This window comes from Alligator sinensis, unplaced genomic scaffold, assembly GCF_000455745.1.
Source record: "Alligator sinensis unplaced genomic scaffold, ASM45574v1 scaffold60_1, whole genome shotgun sequence".
In the NCBI taxonomy this organism is placed as follows: Eukaryota; Metazoa; Chordata; order Crocodylia; family Alligatoridae; genus Alligator; species Alligator sinensis.
The window spans coordinates 3,851,690-3,866,481 of NW_005841858.1; the positions used below are offsets into that span (position 1 = coordinate 3,851,690).

The following is a 14,792-nucleotide window of genomic DNA, read 5'->3' on the forward strand; positions in this document are numbered from 1 at the left end:
TTGAGAGCTTCCAAGTTCAGGGTCTTTGTGCACTGAATTCTACTAGGTGGAATTTAGTGGGAATTCTGTACAAGATTTGCAGGATCAAAACAAATATACTTTGATGTTGTGTTTTGCCACAACTTAGTGATACATTTTCAGATTGTATCTGAAAGGCTGCCTGGACTACATACCCTTCAGTGATATCACTTCAGCTGCGAGGAAACATACCCACATTTCTCAAACACAGTTAATAATTTTTCCAGTTAAAATGAACCACTAAATTATCTGCAGCATTGTAATACTTTCATGTTGATTTTAAAAGTAAAAATATAGTAATAGGTTTTACTTTTCTGACTCAGCCATTTCCTTCTTGGAATATTAGACTATTGGAGTATTAGAATATTTTTTTTGACGTCAGATCACTTATCCCGATCGCTGTCTTGTGATGCACAAGGAGTGCATCTACATGAGATGCTTACTGCGGAGCTGCCTAATTAGCTCCACAATAAAGCATCACCATCTACATGAGCTGGAGGCTAGAGTAAACTAATTAACTCTGCCATCGGATAGTACTGCCCAAAACCAAGTACTGTTCTATGGTGGAGTTATTTACTCCACCAGAACGCACATGAAGACAGTGACTGGGGCTGGCTGGAGCATGTGTGCTACAGTGTGGGGCTGCCTGCCTGCACACGTGTAAATGCTACACCTGGGAGCAATAAACTCTGGCACAAATTGTGACGGAGTTTATTGCATCACATTAATATTCACTTGTAGAGCAGGGTTAAACATTTTCTCAAGGAAAGCCTTTCATCAGCTAGCTTCTTGTTCAGACAAGAAGTTGATTGAATTGCATTTCCCCCATCTTGACTCTCATCTTCAAATGCTCTAGTCCACTATCCTTCCATCTCCCAGTCTCTCATTTGTTTTACCTTCTGCCACCACTTCCAGTCTCTTGGGTCCAATTTCACTTTCATCTTTAGTTATCACCAAAATCTACCATTTTCACGTTGCGCTTTCTGCAGAAGCCATTGTTTACACTGTTTTTCTCTGGCTTATATTATGGTAACCACCTCGTATCTATTTCTTCTCATCATCTTCCTATGAAATCTCACCAGTAAAGTTATCATCCCCTCATGTTGCTCTGAATTTATTGAGAATTCTTCTTGAATCTGTTTGTTCTTGACCTGTCTCTTAGCACATCACATTAAAGTTCCTTGCCCTCATCTGGAAGTCTTGCATTTCCCAATTGTCATGCTCTCTTTATTTCCTTCATACATTTCACTTTGGATCATCTGGCATTCTGCTGCCCTTTTTAGGAACTGTCTCCTGTTTCCTGATCACCACATTTTCTCTATATGCCTGTTTCAAAACTGCACCAGCTACAAATCTTTCCTAACTTCTCCTAATCAGCTAACTCCTTACATTCCTTTTTCTAATTATTCTTGCTCCAAGTTTCTTTCTGTGCAAAGGCACTGAAGTTGTAGAAGGCTTTCTATTGATTGATGCTTTTGGGGGTTGAGAAAAAATGACTTAAGTTTGCAAATCTCACTTTCCCTTTTGGTTTCAGTATTTTCTTGGCTAGCACTTTCTGTTGCTACCTCTGTGACTACAGCTCGACTTTTCCCCTTTTCTCATTTATGTATGTGATCTTCAGCTGGACCTCAGACTTACGATTTCTCAACACAGTCTAAGCCAATTTATGCTTATACTAACAACTCTGTCTTCATGTATGAGTGTGACTATTGAAAATACGTCATTTTTTATGCTGCTGGTTGCCTTCTTCACCTCTTGAATTTTTTTCCTGCTTTATAGTTGTAAATGCCTTGACTCAGCTTTAAATTTTGAGACTTCTGGTTAAGATATGGAGACTTCTGGATAAGATAAAAAGAAGGGTCTTTTTATACTTGCATGCAGTCCTAGCTAAAAATGTTGCTGTTTGGTTCCCCTCAACTTTTCCTTAAAACAGATTTTGAAATAAATAACCTTTTACAATCTCAGTGTAATCTTAAATTCTAAATTAGAGACCTAAATTAGAGTTTGGAATCCTAAATCAGCGTTTACTGAACCAGCAATCACCCTAAACACACCAAAAAAGCTGTGATATATAGCCAAGCCCTCAGATACCATCACATTTGTACTGAAGAGAACACCCGGGATTGGCACCTCACCAATCTTAAAAAGACTTTCACCCAACAAGGACACTCGTGCAGAGAGATAGATCGCACATTTGAAAGAGCCACCTAGATACCACGTGAAGATCTGCTGCAGTACAGAAGAAAACCCCCAAATCGCACACCGCTGGTTATGACGTATCACCCCTCCCTTGAACCTGTATGGAAAATCCTCAAAAAATTGCAACCCATACTAGACAGAGACCCTATTCTTAAAAAGATCTTCCCACCCATCCTAGCCTTTAAACAAGCACCGAACCTCGCCAACCTCATCACCAGAAGCAAACTTCCTCAAGCCCAGAACACACCAAAAGGATCCAGACCGTGCCAGGACAAGAAATGCAAAACCTGCCAACACATCTCCACCACCCCCACAATTACTACACCCCACAACACAGCCATCAGCATCCCTGGATCTTACAGCTGCACCTCCAGAAATGTAATATACCTCATCCAATGCACCAAATGCCCTGATGGAAAATACGTAGGAGAGACCAAACAACAACTGCGCACCAGAATGAACGCACACCGGAAATCTATCAAAGACAAAAATACCCAATTACCGGTGGGGGCACATTTCTCACAGGAGGGCCACTCTCTCTCCAGTCTCTCAGTTCTGATCCTCAAGGGAAACTTACACAACACATCCCAGAGACGAGCCTATGAGCTCCATTTCATCAACCTGCTGGATACTAGAGATCATGGACTAAATATAGACATTGGATTTTTGATACATTATAATCTGCCTGGCAACTGACTCCCCAGCCCAGCCCAGCCCCTGGCTTCTTTACTTTTCATTCCATCCAGGAAGAGCACACACCAACTGCTGAAACTTCCCTAGCCTGACGAAGGGTTTTTGAACCCGAAAGCTTGCTTAATAACTATTCTCCAACTATTTGGGTTGGTCTAATAAAAGATATCAAATTCACCCAAGGAACCTTGTCTGCCTATGTCCTTAGACCAACACGGCTACAACCTACACCCCTCCAAAAGAAAGATGCACTTATGGATGAATGGAGTTGTAATACCTTGTTCTTGAACCAGTGTCCCAGTTGCTGCTCTATGGGACTTTCATTTAATCTTTCGGACTATCTTCTCTTCATCCCCCAACTTTTCTTTATATACAGGGCTTACATTACAAGGTCTAATTAATTCAGTACTCACACCAAACTCCTTATTATACTGTCACTCTGCTTCTACCGCAGTTTTTCATTGCTGTCCCTCACACAGTTTAAGGTACAATATAGACAGGTAACTAAACATCTTGTGCCTAAATTCCTTAATGTGCTTTAAAAAAATACAATGTAATTACCTTTGACATCTTTAAACTAATCAATTGCATTTTTTCAGTGTTGGAGGGTAGGAGGTTTGAGGTGTTCATATTTCATAAACTTTTTGGTTTAATGATCTGTTTAAAAAAAGTAAAATTGATGCTAAGCTTTTTCACTTCAAAGTGTACTGGGCACTCATTACATCTGAAGGAAATCTTTTCTTTTATGTTAATTTTCTAATTATGTTACCCAGATACACTGCGAGAGCTTATTATAAGAGAGACATCTATACTCCTAATATTTAAATATAACTAATCCATTCTGTCCAAATGGAGTGAGCCCTGGGGTATAGCCAACAAAAATCATAAGCTCCTCTTTACCAGCACATTCATCCACCCTTGAAATGAGTAAGAAGAATGTCTCCTTCAGCCCTGCTACTGTGTTCAACCTTGTGTTCAGGGGTCTGGTTTTTTTTAACTCAGAAAAACTAAAATGGGCATCATTTAAGAGCATCTTAACTGAAAATAAAAGTTGATAACTAAACACTGCTTCACGGGCAACCAAACTTCAAAGCAGAATTATGCTTCCTTCTACTTGGCCTACAAACTCAGTAGTACACTGCAAGTGGCTAAACCACTTTGAAGTCTGTGGGTTTTTTTATTTAAGCAGCTGCAACAGGAGTGTATTAAGCTCCCAGTGTCATGCTTTAAATAGATACTTAGAAGAGAAAGTGGTCCTGCTGTCTGCAGAGCATTGAACGAAGAAACTGAGCAAGCACCTCATTTTGGAAAGCCAACATCACAGGCATATGTCACACTTTTATAAATGGCTATGCAAGGTGCAGAATACCTGAGAACCAAGCCTCATGACCCTTTGAATATTTTTCAGTATATGTAATAAAACTTTTGAAATCCTTTCCTAATAAAATGTTGGCTTAGTATTTTGATGTAAAGACATTATAAGCAGTGTGATTTTACATAAATAATGGCCATTATTGGCTACAGTAAACAATTATCTATGATGACTTGCAATGGAGGAGAGGCACTGAACTGTCATTTATACCTCTCTGCAAGGTAACAAGGTATCTTGTATGTATCTAACATAGATCACCTTATGAGATTTCAAACAGATTTTTAAGACATTGGCTTTGAGCTATAAGCCCCGAATGGTCTTAGCACAAGCTATTTAAAAGACTGCATCTCTCCCCATAATTTACTGCCATGGCTGCATTCAGCAGGGATGCTCAGGCTAGTAAAATTGGCTGGCAATAGGAAAGACCTGCGATGTCATGGAGTCTCAGTTTCTTCCTTTTTTGAGTTATGTTTTCTATTTGGGGCCATGGGAAAGTGCAAGAGGAGGAACCATTATCACAGCGAATGACATTTTTGGCTACAATGAACAATCTGTATGAAGGGTTTTCTTTGGCTTTAAAAAAAAAAGTGATCAAGTTCTGGATTTGTTTGAACTTTTTTTTTTTTTTTTTAAGAAAAGAATTCCAAAACCAAATCCCTATAACTGAAAATATTTTATTTCCCGCTCTTTCATGTTCATGGAACTAATTTGTGACAAAAACTTTGTGTTTTTACTGTTATGTATATTTGTTAATGTTAGATTATATTACATCATAGTGAAAAGTTTTGTATTCATAGATTCATAGAAGTAGGGTCGGAAGGGAACTTGTAGATCATCAGGTCTGACCCCCTGCCCTGGGCAAGAGAGAAAACCGGGCTCAAATGACCCCAGCCAGGTAGACGTCAAGTTTCCTCTTAAAGACCCCCAGGGTAGGAGCCATCACCACTTCCCTTGGAAGTTGGTTCCAGATCCTAGGCGCCCTGACTGTGAAGTAGTGCCTTCGGCTGTCTAGTCTAAACCTACTCTCTAACAACTTGTGGCTGTTATTCCTTGTTACCCCGGGGGGGCGCTAGGGGGAACAAGGTCTCTCTCAAACCCTGCTGGTCCCCCCTAGTGAGTTTATAGACGGCCACCAGGTCCCCCCTCAGCCTTCTCTTGCGAAGGCTGAACAGGTTAAGGTCCCATAGCCTCTCTATGCAGGGTCTGCCCTGCTGTCCCTGGATCATGCAGGTGGCCCTCTTCTGGACCCTCTCAATGCTGTCCACATCCCATCTGAAGTGCAGCACCCAGAACTGAACACAGTACTCCAGCTGTGGCCTGACCAGTGTCGCATAGAGGGGAAGGATCACCTCCTTGGCCCTGCTTGGGATGCATCTGTGGATGCACGACAAGGTACGGTTAGCCCTACTGACCTGATCTCGCATTGTCAGCCCGTGTTCATCTTGGAGTCGATAATGACTCCAAGATCTCTTTCTGCCACCGTGCTCTCGAGAAGGGAGTTTCCCAGCTTATAAGTGTGCTGCTTATTCCTCCTGCCCAAGTGCAGCACCCTGCACTTGTCAGTATTGAAACCCATCCTATTTTCGTTAGCCCACCCCTGTAACCTGTCCAGGTCCTGCTGTAATCTGTCCTTCCCTACTAGTGTGCCCACCTCACCCCAAATCTTGGTATCATCAGCAAATTTAAACAGGTCGTCCAAGTCACTAATAAATTGAACAGTGTGGGCCCAAGCCCTGGGGAACTCCACTGCCCACTTCCCTCCAGGTCGAAAAAGACCTCTCTACCACTACCCTCTGAGTACGACCCTTCAGACAATTTGCAATCCATCTGACTGTGTAGGCATCAATGCCACAGTCACCTAGTTTTTTAATGAGAATGGGTGGGAGACAGTGTCAAAGGCCTTGCTGAAGTCCAGAAAGACTACATCCACAGCGACACCTGCGTCCAATGCTTTTGTGTCCTGATCATAGAAGGCAGTCAGGTTGGTCTGAGAGGACCTGCCCCTAATGAAACTGTGCTGGTTGCCCTTGGGTATCATCCCTGTTGCTGGGCCATCACAGATGTGCTCCTTGATAATCTTCTCAAAGAGTTTCCCCAGGATTGAAGTAAGACTAATGGGCTTATAGTTGCCCGGGTCCTCCCTCTTCCCTTTTTTAAAGATGGGAACCATGTTGGCATTCTTCTAGTCATCTGGCACCTGGCGAGAGCACCACGAGTGCTTGTAAAGCCGTGCCAGGGGCCCTGCAATAACCCCTGCCAATTCCCTCAACACCCTGGGGTGGAGAGCAGCTGGCCCTGCTGATTTGAACATGTCCAGCCCCTCCAGAAGCTCTTTAACCCAGTCCTCCCTGACCTTAGGCCTGGCAACATTTCTCCCGAGTCCACCTGGGATCTTTGTCAGGGAGTCCCGGTCCCTGCACAAGAAAATGGAGGCAAAGAATTTGTTAAAGAGGTCTGCTTTCTCCTCTGGTGCAACCACCAGATTGCCAAGCATATCCTGCAGGGGCCTCACATTACCCGGTGCCTTCTTCATTCTCCCTATATATTTAAAAAAGGACTTTTTATTATCTTTGATCCTTGACGCTAGCCCTAGCTCCGTATCTGCCTTAGCTTTTCTAACAGCTCACTTACAGACCCGAGCGGTGGAGGCATACTCCTCTTTGGTGATAGCTCCTCCCTTCCACTAGGCGTATGCCTCCTTTTCGGCAATCAAGCATTCACGAATGCCCTTGGTGAGCCTGGGGGGCTTTTGGGCTCTCTTGCCCCCCTTGCTTCTTGTTGGGATTGTCACCCCTTGGGCTCTGAGTATCGTCTCTTTAAGGAATGACTACTCATCTTGGGCACTGAGTTCCCCTATTCTCGAGGACCCTAGTGCCTCTCCCACTAATCTCCTCAACTCATTGAAGTTGGCCCTCTTAAAGTCTAGGGCTACTGCCTTGCTGCAGGCCCTTGACACCCTGCATTGGATGGTGAATTCCAGCAAGCGATGATCGCTATCACCCAGGTGGTCAAGGACCTAGAGCCCTCTTACCAGGTGTATTATTATTCACTGTTCCATTGTATCAGTAGGAAAAAGTATTCAGTCAGGTTGATTTCAGTTTTACTTCAGGTGCAATATTGTGTTTGTGCTTAACTTTGACCATAAGCCCCTGACTCATGTGGACATTTTGATTAGAGGTGCACCAATATATTGGTCTGTATTGGATAGGCACTGGTAGAAGGAAAACTGACATTATTGGCAATCCGCTTTTTTTGACCAGTGTAGCCGATAATGTCACTGATAAATGCTGCATGCATGCACATGGCCAGGAGTGTAGCCCGGCAGTATGGAGAGCAGCGCCAGGCCTTTAAGTCTGGGGGGGGGAAGGGCATGGGAGGGCAGATTGAGGCTCCCAAGGTGAGGGAGGGAACGAGGCTTACAAATTAATTAGGGGGATGCAGCAAGGGATCGGAGATGCTCTGTTCACCAGGGCACCTCTTTGGGGTAACAAGGAACAATGGTCACAAACTGACAGAGAGCAGATTTAAGCTACATATCAGGAAAAACTTCTTTACGGTAAGGGTAGCCAAAATTTGGAACGGGCTTCCAAGGGAGGTGGTGCTCTCCTCTACCTTGCGGGTGTTTAAGAGAAGGCTGGATAGGCATCTGGCTGGGGTCATCTGACCTCAGCACTCTTTCCTGCCTAGGCAGGGGGTCGGACTCGATCTGTTAAGGCCCCTTCTGACCTTAGCATCTATGAGCCTGGGGCAGGGGTAGGTGCTGCCCAGCCGGGGCAGGGTGGAACAGAGTCATGGGTGCCTTGTCGGGGGGAGTGGGCAGCTCCTGCCTCTGCATACCCCCTTAGGGGCGGCACAAGGGGGCATGTGCCCCCAGATTTGTGTGCAGGACAAGGGCAGGCTGCTTGCTGCAGGCTTGGGACCAGAGGCTGCGCTGACTTCTTCCTGACAGGAGGGCTGGGCCAGGGCTGTGCTCAGGGCAGGCAGGGGTGGGTAGTGATCAACCCTGGCCCAGCCCCATCACTGGGAAGAGGCTGGAACAGCCCCTGGCCCCAAGCCTGCAACAGGCCGCCTGCCCTCACCCTGCACACAAATCCGAGGGGCACATGTCCCCTGTGCTTCCCCCAGGTGTGTGTGCAGTGGCAGGAAGCTGCCACCTGCCCCCCTGCACCCTCCAGACAAGCCGCCCACAGCTCTGTCCCATGCCTGCCCAGTGCCTGCTCATGCCCCAGCCCCACTCCTTCCCTCACCATGGGGGCCTCAATCTGCCCCCTCATGCCCTTTACCCGCAACAGACTTAGCAGCTGGACACTGCCAGGCTGTATATCGGCTGTTGGATCAATATTGGCCGATATGGCTGGTTAATAATCAGCCATCGGTATTGGCCAAAAAAATCTTTATCAGTGCACCCCTAATTTTGATTGAAACTTACAAAAGGAAATTATATGATCACTTTTAAGAAGTGTACAATTTGCAAAAATCTTATCAACTGTTATTTAATTATCCTTTATTTATTAATAATGGAAACTGATTTTCTTTGCTTAAAACATATGCAGATTTAACAGTGCACTGTTCTGATCTGTTAGCAAAGGAAAGCCCCTTAAATTAAATTGAAGACACCAAATCTCTAGCTTTACAATTTTCACTCCTCCTTACTGTATCACAGCATTTTTACTATAAAATAAAATTTAACAAAGACATTTAACAAAGACATTTAACAAAATCTGTTCCTCAAAGACAAAAAGTTGAAGTCGTAGACTACAACTAGAAAGCACTTGGGACTCAGTGTAACCTTTACTAATGAAAAGTTTAGCTTCATTGCTGTGGTAAGCAAAAAATCTATTGTGTAAATAAGCTGATTGTTTCTCAGCTCATGAGGAAAGGTTATTCTTTCCCCACCCTTTAGTAATGGTGTCTTAACATTACTTTTATTATAATTTTATTGCCAAATCGGGTGTGAGATTAGATGTTGGATGTTACATGTAATCTGCTCAGAAATCAAATTATTTGACCTCCAAGCTCACCAATACACCCTCCTGCTGGTTTGCTGTTAAATATGCAGCCTTTTCCTGTCATGAATACAAATGGAGGACAAATTAGAATCTACAGACAGCTGACCTGAGCTACAGATTAGAGACTAGGGGCTTGTGCTGTTTTAAATGTTTTAATTACCATAGTCCCAATAGCCAGTTGAAGGACACACACAAAAATCATTTTTGTAACAAAAAAGCAAAGAAAGAAAGAAAAAAAAAAAAAGGCACCCTCCTCCTAATTTGAATTTTTCAGTTTGATTGCATTTGCACTTCCATTGGAGCTATGCTAATTTGTTGCATGAAATTAGGTCTATTAATAAAAAATGTGCTACTTTTACAAGAGTATTTTCAATGGAAGGGTTTTTCTGTTTTGTTTTTGTTTTTCTTACTTCCATTTGGGACCAGCTGAAAATGACATCAGAATCTTGGGAGAATTTTACTGTCAAACCTGATTTTAGTTCTAGGCCTGGCAAGTCAAATTCAAAGTAGCTGAAGTGTGTAGTAGTAAAAGCTGAAATAATTTGACACACTATAAATACTGCAAATAAAAAATGTGTTTCTTTTGTATCTCCAACGCAAACATGTTGTATTGCATCATTGCTACATGTTTGAATTGTTTGCCTTAATATATCATGCATAATACAATTATAAGATTTTTAGAGTCAGATGTAAGTAATGATGAAATGCATTGTATAGAATTGTGTGGAGAGGGGGAACAGGGAGAGGCTATTAAACATCCTGCAGCGATATCCCTATTTTGATCCATAGTGGGGATTAATGTATTGAGAGGCTTATCGTAGATAATAGGGAATAGAAGTTTTTAAAAATCATATTAAATATCAAAGCAATAGAACTAAATAAGGCTTTGTTCCTTTGCATTTAAAAAAAAAAACATTGGACTGTAATGCTTAGATTAAGGAATATATTATCCTGATGCCTTCATTCTTGAATTTGCATTTTTTTTCTCATGTGTGTTGGCCCAATGTTGAATTGATTAGTTATGCCTAGCTAGTAAGCAGTGAAACATTTTTATATACTCTAGGGAAATAAATTTGGCAGAAAATCAGCATGAGTAGATTTAATTATCACTCTGAGACCTTTTCCTTTTCTAGCTTAGCGATCCTGAAACTCCACGTGTTTCACTGAAATCTGTGTGGACGCTAAGCTTCGCTTCCCAATTTGTTCCTCCATGCAATGATAAGCCAAGCAATTACTGCTTTATTGATTTTTCATCATGGCAAATTTAAAGTTGATTTTTTCCTGAAAAGGCAGGGGTGATTAAGTGTTTCCCCTCGGTTTAGTACAAGAGAGCTATGTGGCAGAATCTAATATCCTGAGGTCAACCTCTGCAGGCAGATAATACGGTGTTTTGGCCACGTGTTAAGGAGAGAAATCAGGGCTACAAATGTGATAGGATATATGTGGAGACAGTTTAATTTGCTCCATTTATATGAACAAGTCATGTGGCACATGCTTGGAAAACATTATTTTGAATAGGCTTGGAAATAAAGCCCACGTGGGCAGCAAGAATGAGTGAGTACAAACAAGACAAGCATTAAAGCATTTAGCAGTGAGGGGAGAACTGTCTTTTAAAAATGGGAATAAAGCAAAGCTTTGACATTTTGTTTGTCAAAATTTGACTGAAAGCTGTATGCTATCTTCATGGTAACTTCATTACCACTTTAGAGCGGTCATTAAAAAGAAAACAAAAGTAAAACCTTTCTGGTCTGAGAGAGGATTGTTTCTATCTGATTTCTGTACATGCAAGCATCCCAGCAATGATCACATTATAAATCACTGTTAATGACTATGGTTTGTTTTGAGGCCATGGTCTTACAGAATTTGAGATCTGGAGAATAACATTTTATAAGGTAATATAATGTTTTAGTGGAACCTAGCTCTTCTTTTAAAACTGCAAAATTCATAGATTTGGATAAAACAGTAAGGCAGTCAGTGGATAATTGAGTTTGTTTTGGGGAATTTTCTCCCATCTTGATATTTTACATAAGTGGAAATGCAATCCTATTTTAAAATCCTAAGAGGAAAGGCTGACTTACTCTGAAATCATTTGAGTAGTTTGGAAAAAAATGTTAAGGCTGTCCAAACCAGTGTTTGGAATTGAACCCAGAACTGAGCAGAACAGTATCTGCAAGAGGTTTTCTTAAAGGAATGCCAGAGAATGTAAAGTTGTAAGGGTTTTGCTGTAGAGATAAGGAGCCTAAACAAAAGTAAGTAGATCCAAATTTTGAATGCCCCAAAGTTTGGAGCTGCAGCTTGTGGTTAGATTTTTCTTTTGGCTTGGTACTGATTGAGAAAATCTGGCTTTTGAACAGCCTTGTACGACTTTAGACATTTGAATCTGTATTTTGGTTTGGACCTTTCTAGGTTTATAATTTAGCCAATAAGTCAGTAGTATTTGTACTTAGCAACAGAAAAAGAAAAACTATACCTTCATTCTACATCTGCACACTGTAAGTTTAATGTTTCTTTAAAGGGTTGCCCAGATTAATTTGAGATTGAAACCATCTTTTTTTAATCAGTTTTCATAAGCATTTACTGCCTCATAATTTACAAGTGTGATGTAATTAGCACAGCATTTTAACAGTTACTCACTGAATTGTCATTGGCAAAGCAGACGGGTGTGCATTTCTAGCACAAGAGCCAAGATCGGAATATTTACGATGACCTGCAATAGAATACCTGTTGCATCACTGTGAGCGCACCTGCATGTGCAATTAATGCAGACAAATAAACTCCAGAGCTTATTGCTCCAGAGTTTTTTGCTCCCAGGAGCGTCCAGGAGCAAAAAACACCAGAGCATATTGCTTTGGAGTCTATTAATGTACAGAGCACATGGAGTCCGGTCAGAGCAGCTCAGGGTGGCAGGGTCAGCCTGACAGCCCAGGGCTGCTCCGAACAGGCACCACATGATGCGATGGTGCTGGCTGGGGACAGGGTACCTCAGCGTGGGGCTAGCCAGGAGGCAGCCCCTGTGCTGCAGCACCCTGTACCCCAGCCAGTAGGTCGAGATTGGGGATCAGCCCTGGGCTGGCTGCTCCCCATTTCCATGTGCTGCCTCCTGCTGGCTAGCCCCGCACAGAGGCACCCTGTGCCACAGCCAGTGTATCTACATGTGTGCTACCGTGCACGAAAAAGCTCCACAGCAGGGTGGTACTTGTACTTTACAGTACTACCCTACTGCAGAGTTAATTACTTTTGTGTGCCCTAATAGGGGCACATGTGTAGACACCAAGACATTTACTGCACAGTTAATTTTTCAACTGTGTAGTAAACATCTTGTGTAGATGTGCCCTGTATGCCTTTACTCCTAATAGCATTAACTTCAGCTCCATGCCTTCACTGCCTGATGGACAGTTTGTATTATGAAGGCCTAGATTCGAACATAATGGCAGCACAATTTCTGAGGAGATGGGGATCAGGCTCAAAAAAATGTTGGCGTGTAGTAAAAAGTCCCCAGATCTGGGTAATTTTATAAGGTTTAGAGAATGTCCTTAATTGGAATCACTCTGTTAACTTCAAATTAAAATTATAGATTTGTTTTTCACTGACATTCTTAAGCCATTGGATCAGTGTTTGACTTGAAGTTCTGCTTTAAACAGTAGCTAATCCATGACAAAGTGAAGCCAGGTTATTTGTCATTTTGCTTAACACTTCCTAGAGTAAACATTATTGTGGTACCTTAATCTAATTGATATTAAAAACATTGGTTAAAACTCCTAGGAAAAGGTTTGATTGCATGAGGTCATGCCATGTAGCAGTAATAACTTAGAGTGCTAAGGAAATATATTAAGATGCCCTTAAGTTCATTAGTTATTGCCTAAGGTCATACTTTATGTTGCGTTAATTTTATTGAAGTTCACTGTTATGGCAGTGACCTGAACTCAGTTTGTTAAACCTTGAAAATATATTGCATACGTATAGTGAAAGAAATTCAATGTGTATTTTCATTCATGTATAGAAAAGTTTCCTTGGAATTACATCACTGTTCGGGCTTTTGGTGGGTTATGTTTCGACAGATTAGTTTAACTTCTCAGTGTATTATAAATGCTGCTAATTGCATTACTATAATATTTTGCAAAATGAACGATTGCTAACATTCCCACATGCACCAGTGTGAACAAATAATTTATTATCTTAGTCTTATTAAAATTTTCATTTCAGTCTTTCCAGTATGCTGTGATAAATGGCAGATTTTAAATAAAATGTAAGTCCCTCCAACTCCACCTTTTGTGTCCCTCATGTGGGTAAACGTGGCTTCATTAGATGACACAAACACCTGGTGTTGCAATTCCAGTCTCTAGAGAACAGTTCAGCATCTGGCGCACACTGTGATTTTTTGTGTGTGTGTGTTAATAATCTTTTTATTGACATTTATAATAAAAGTAAGCAGAAATAAATGAAGGATAATAGGAAAATGGTGGAAGGTATGTGTATAGGTAGTGATACTCATCATAACTTACACAGAACACACTATAAACATACCATGAAAAGCTAAACAAAAATTATGTAGAATTATGATTCTGCATTCTGATTGGTTAGTAGCCACTGTACTGTTTTGGCACAGCAAAAATGTTCAGGACTGTCCTGTCAGATATCAGATCAACGTACCTCTACAGATAATAGCTCTTGTATAAACAAATTCAGGGCCAGTAGTATGTCTAACTTTTAAAAGTTCATTTTTTTTTCATTTTAGATTCATCTCTCCTTGTCCCTCTTCTGCCTCTTATCACTCTCTGCTTCTCCTTATTCTTGCTGTACTACTGCCCTTTCCATTTTTGAGTCTTCTTGGGGCCACAGAGTGAAATCAGTGGGAGTTTTGCTGTTGACTGTAATGCGGCCTAGGTTTCACATGTACTTTTATTGCAATGTTGTGAGAAGACAACTGATCTAAACATTGGAAAAACACCCCCCTCCCCCACCTCAAGTTCCTTCTTCCGGGCTTTTGACTATGCCCTGATCTTGCCTTGAATACATAAGTGGAGTAGATGACTTTATGATATCCCTTCCAGCCCTGTTTTCTATAACCCCGTGTCTGTCAATCACATTGTAATTTCTTTGAGATGGGGGCTTTTTATTTTGTGTCTCATGCATGACAGGTTTATTATTAGTATTTAACAATGCCAATACTAGTAATTTTGTTGCTCATCTTCCTCCCTATCCTTCCTTTTACCTACCCCTCCAGATTCTGAAACCTTCCTCCAACGCCAGTTTTGTTTCCCAGTCCACCATCACAGCCTTTGAACACGCATACCAACTTGGAAGCTGCTTGAATGTTTAGCTAAGTGGCAGACAAGGTTCCTTGGGTGAATTTTATATCTTTTATTAGACCAACCCAAATGGTTGGAGAATAGTTATTAAGCAAGCTTTCGGGTTCAAAAACCCTTCGTCAGGCTCAGGAAGCTTCAGCAGTTGGTGTGTGCTCTTCCTGGATGGAATGAAAAGTAAACAAGCCAGGGGCTGGG

General features: G+C 41.8%; 1 protein-coding gene across 1 annotated transcript in view; it reads left to right on the forward strand.

The window, feature by feature from the left end:
- The window catches only part of RSRC1 (arginine and serine rich coiled-coil 1), a 329,106-nt gene that overhangs the window by 278,317 nt on the left and 35,997 nt on the right, over positions 1-14,792 (forward strand). The gene's annotated exons all lie outside the window — the stretch shown is intronic.